Raw genomic sequence first — 5,267 nt, forward strand, 5'->3', positions numbered from 1 at the left:
CAAAGGTGTCTCATTTGAAGATCTCTGCCTATCTGAGGTCTTCCAAAGGTAAGTGGCTTTTTTTCTTTTGTTTCTGTGTCTCTAGCTGCTGCATTTGGGCTTGTCTTTGTTTGCTGCAGCCAAAGACCTTGCCACCCTGCTATTATTGCTATACTTCCCATCGTGTTATGGTGTTACAGGGAGCAAGGGACATTTTCTTCTATCTTATTGATGAGATAAAGCTCCATTAGGATCCATCAGGTGGGAAACTCAGGGAAAAGGCAGGGAAGGAAAGGATGCTTAAAGGCATAAAGATAAATTTAGGAGCATTGGCTTCATCTAATTTAGCTCATATAACCAGGATGTTCCAATTGAAAAAGAATTATTGATCTTCACTATGATCTGGGGAGAAAAAGTTTCTGCACTTTCCAAACAGTTGAGAATTTCCTGAATTAGTCAATCAAGAATGTGATCTTACTGATAATTATCCAAAGTGAACTGGCTGAAGTCAGAATTATATAGAAGAATATTGTCTATGCATGGGCTTGCTGCAAAATAACAGTTCTGGAATAGCTACCCCAGAGAAACCCAAGATTAATCACACTTATGGCCATGCAAAGGAAATAAAAACACTTTCACCTAAAATCCATTGGGTACTATTTCAAATATTTTCCTCATTTTATTTGTTTTTTGGCCTAGGAATCACATTTTAAATAGAGCTTTACTACTTTTGGTAGTAGTGAAGAACTCATTATGAAGAAGAGGACTCAATTTAATGAAATCACAGAAATTAGGGCTCCTTTGGGAGGACAGTGTGGTACCATTCCCTGGGGGTCTCATTTGGAGAAGAACTGCCCAAAGGGCTAAATTATACCTGTAACTGGGAGCACACAGTCCTCACCAGCATCACTAGAAATTCCATATACCAACACAGGTAGTAAATTGTGCTTCATACTTAAAGTAAAAACTGGTGGTAGGAAGAAACAGGAGATTTGCCAAGAGCTTGTGCTTTGTGGGAATGATTGATACCATCATACATAAAGCACTGAATATTTAAATGGGTTGGGGGATCTTATCAGCTGATTATTTGATGTTAAAATATTTCACTTCAGAACTGAGTACCCTTTCAAAGAATTTTTTAACTTTCTTACTCTCTCTGGAGTCATTAATTATACAATCTTGAGACTCAGTCAAGGGACATACTCAGTATTTTCACCAATAGGCAGCAAAATCCAGTTCAAAGTATTCTACCTAGTCTCCCAGCAAATTAGTAGACTGGCATATGGGCTTCCTTGGCTAACACTTTTCACCTGTGACAACTGCAGGTAATTATTTTGCTCAAGTGAAACTGATTCTGAGCATTCTCAATGAGAAAACCTTTCTTTTCAGGTTCAGTGAAACTTGATATAAGTTTCACCCTGAGAACTTAGATCTTTCATTAAAAAGTTGTACGGCAGTAGGAGCTGACTCCTTACATTTGAATATTTGTCTCCAAAGACACAGTGATAGTGAGTGCAAAAGGGCCAATGTTAATCTTTAAAGATGAGGTAAGTTACATTCTGTCAAAACTTAAGAGCAAAATGAATTTGTGTCAGTTTTTTTTGTCTATAACGACTTTTTCAGCTATAGCAAGCAAATAAAGTAGCTGTACTATAAGATTTTTAAGATAAACATTGAGAAAATGTTGAACAATTCTCCTATTTCAGGTAGAACTGAGCAATAAACTGGCCCTGAAATCTAAAAGCCAACAGAGCTTTGGCAAAACCCACTGTTCTAAAACTGATTGTTGCCCAAATGATAAATCACTGCCAAATCAAAAATCAGAACAACATCAAATGAGATGTTTTTCAGGTAGGTCTCTGTAAACATGTGTTGTCTTTGTCAAATATTAAAAATGACAAAGAAAAAGCTATGGGTTCAAAACTGAAACTGAAGTAAGTGCATTCTGCTGGTTGTGTTCATAACCCACCCTGTAGATCATGTTGGTAATGCCTCCTTCCCTATTTCATGCTCTTTAGGTTGCTGTTGTATGTTTTCCTGAATCTGGTCCTGATGTCAGACCTCAAGCCCCAGTGGTGAGTTTTCTTGTATAGATTCAGCTGTCATTTGGGTCATGTGTCACTTTCAGCATCACTCTGCTTGTTGTATTCAAAGAAACGCTAGGAGCAAGGAGACAATGATTCTGCTCAGCTCCTCTTATGTTTTAAGATATTAACCTTGCTTATTCACTTGAATGATCTGAGAGGTAATAAAGAGTATGTGAAGGAGACAGAACTGCAATCATGGTATTCTGATAATTTGCTTGTACTTTCAGTTAATCAAATGAAAGACAGCAGGTGCTGGGTTATTGTCATCAATAATTCAAGCAACACATTGAAGTAAGCATGAGGTGAATGCAAGAGTTACATCCTTAGTTCTCTAAAAACTTCTCACAACTGAACTCTACAAATGAGCAAACAATGATATTACTCCATTAGTTATTGAGTGTGGCAATATTTACTTTGTTACTACAAGTTACTTTTATTGGTCAGTGTTGCATCAGCTAATCATTAGCAGGTCTGCCCTAAGGACATTTTGTTTAGAAAACCAAAAATATATCTCTTTTTAATGTGAAACAGTTGACATGAAGGATTATGGATATTAGATGAGGGTTTGGATTTTGAAAGGAGGAGCTGGGATGTGAGAGGCCCTAAAGCATGTATATTCCTGAGCCAGCTGTTGTGCCATCTACACAAAAGCCAAAGAGGGCCAGAGTGCTGCCTTGGATACCAAAGGCAGAAGGACCCATATCCCAGACCCTCACTGTCACAGACTTTAGAGCAGGAAGGGAAGAGGAGCATCACAAGCAAACAGGATCTGGATTCCAGTGACTTCGCTTTTCAGGTTCCACCATATAATTGATAGAAAAAATGTAGCCTTGCTTATGTGTCCAACCTGCTGAGTTTTTGTTTTCGTTACCCTCTTCTTTTTTTTTTTTTTTTTACATTTTAATAAATAAAAAAAAAACTTAAACTATTACATACATTAACTACATTATTTTATAAGTATGTGGCCCAAGACAATTCTTCTTCACTCAAAGCAGCCCAGACAGGCCAACATGTTGGAAAGCCAGATTTTGGAGGAATGAGTGCTTCTGAAAACTTTCAGGGCAGTGGTGCAACTAGGATAAATTAATTTCTTGAGCATCCTGTCTTGTGTTGATTGTACATGCCATGTTTTTCTTGAATAGCCAGCCACTCTCTCTCCCCTGGAAAAATTCTAATACTGATGAAGGCTGAGAAACAATTCAAAAAGAAGAAAGGGGGGAGAAAAGCTCCAGCTCTTCACCCCAAGTAGAGAGAAAATCAACTCATTTTCCAGAAATTTGTCAGAGCACTTACTCTTCTTTATGTGATAACCCCTGGACATTTTTTTTCTAAAAGCTGCATTCTATCCTAATCTTTTAGGAAGCAAGTATTAACTTCTTGAAAAGGCAATAAGTACTACAGGATTGATGGTGAGTTAAAATGCAGCAAAATATATACACATTATATGAGTTAAAAGCATAGAAGCACTGGATGAAAACTTCTGCTGCAGCAGAAATCTACAGTACACACACCTTGGTAAGTGGAAACAAATAGGAAGTGGTTTCTTTAAATAACACTTTTTTTCTCCACAAGACCCGAACAATTTTCAATGCCATAGGGATTGCTCACAGGAGAAAATGCAGTTAGAGTTTTCAGGATCTGAGTCCCCATGTTGGAAGCTCCTTCTTTTCCTAATGGAGGAAGACTGCATGCATCAGTGGTATCACTGTATGGAAAATGGTGTGAATGCTGTATCATTTTTAAAGGGAAAAATACCAGACAGCTGCTGGTGGCTCTGTCTGCTACTGCAGTGAGCTGTTCTAACCAGTACCAATTGAGAATTCACATTATAACCTGCAGCAAGCAAAAAGAGGAATATAACACATCTTTGTTCTTTTCATGTCAATGTAGGCGTTGAGGCACAATGCAGAGTAAATGTAAGTCTCTCAGTCCACGATGCAAAAAGAGTTGTTTGGTCTTCTTGTCCACCGCACAAGGCTTCTCTACTGGTTGCTTCTCTACTGGTCTATGGGAAGATATTGTTTTTTCTAAGCCTTGGAAGAAGTGACAATTTTCAATCCCTGTTTGACTGAAATTTAGTCATAAATGCTACTTATTTGTATAAGAAAAAAACCATAAATCCTCCTCATCCATTTTGTGTCTGACTTCTAGCTTCTAGATTTTTGAGCTGTATAGTTGAGGAGTTTTCTGCTGTTATTGTCACCTTTCACTGAAACTATAGCCAAGAAAATTAAATGTACTGTGTCAGGAAAGCGTGGGATAGCAACCTCTAAGACTTTCCTCCTACTCAAACTCTTGCTATGTCATAGAGAGAGATAAATGTAGAGTTCATTCATATTAGATTTGGACAAGAAAGAGATTATTTCTCATTTGAGTAGATAGAGTCTTTTTTTTAATTATGTTTCAACCAAACCCACTTGTTTATTTTGGTGCACATTTACCATCATGTCACTAATGACTCTCTTCTTTTCACACATGTGCCACAGAATCTCCCCTCTATGCCCACCACCATAGTCCCAAAGTACTCTTCAAAACAGCACGATTGCAGCTCAGTTGGGTGCTCAGATTTCCTGGGCTTTTAGCTTGATACAGGTGGCTTACAAAGGTTGTCACCTTACAGGTGGACAAGGCAGATTCAGTAGGCAGTATCTTTCTCATTCATGTGCAGTTCAGGAGGCAGCAGTCAGCTGCTGGTATATGCTTAATCTACCCACATAGAAATCAGTATCTAAAGCCACAAAAGAGGGTTATTTTGCCTCTCATGGTGTCCACTGCAGCATTGTCACTGACTTCAGAAAGGCTGTGAGGTCACCTCATACCCTTTACATGAGATAAGTATATTGCATGATACCTCTGCTCCTTATGGAAATTTGCTATGTGTGTTTCTAAGTCTTGAGAAATAGATGAGTTTTCATTAATTTGGCAACCAAAGGCAGTAGGATTTGCAAAATAAAAAACTTTGTTGCAATTAAGTGACAAAAAGGAAACGTACAGGCTATTAGGAGAGTAGAAAATAAGTTCTGGTGGGTTTTCACAGTTTTATTTACAATTAACTCAGTGTTTTGAGAAGTTAGATAAGGTTTCCAGATAAGCTAACAATCCATATGGAATCGCAGACACCCCACTATGAACTCCTACAGTTTTACTGGACCATGCTTTATTTAACCTCAAGCAAAAGTTAGATCGGTATTACTGAAACAC

At 38.0% G+C, this 5,267-nt stretch overlaps 1 long non-coding RNA gene across 1 annotated transcript; it reads left to right on the forward strand.

Moving 5' to 3' along the window:
* LOC110395128 lies at positions 1-4,574 on the forward strand. The gene is made up of 4 exons (XR_002436183.1): positions 1-48; positions 1,998-2,054; positions 3,426-3,581; positions 3,957-4,574. It is a non-coding gene; the product is annotated as an uncharacterized LOC110395128 (long non-coding RNA).

Source organism: Numida meleagris, chromosome 2 (genome assembly GCF_002078875.1).
Source record: "Numida meleagris isolate 19003 breed g44 Domestic line chromosome 2, NumMel1.0, whole genome shotgun sequence".
In the NCBI taxonomy this organism is placed as follows: Eukaryota; Metazoa; Chordata; class Aves; order Galliformes; family Numididae; genus Numida; species Numida meleagris.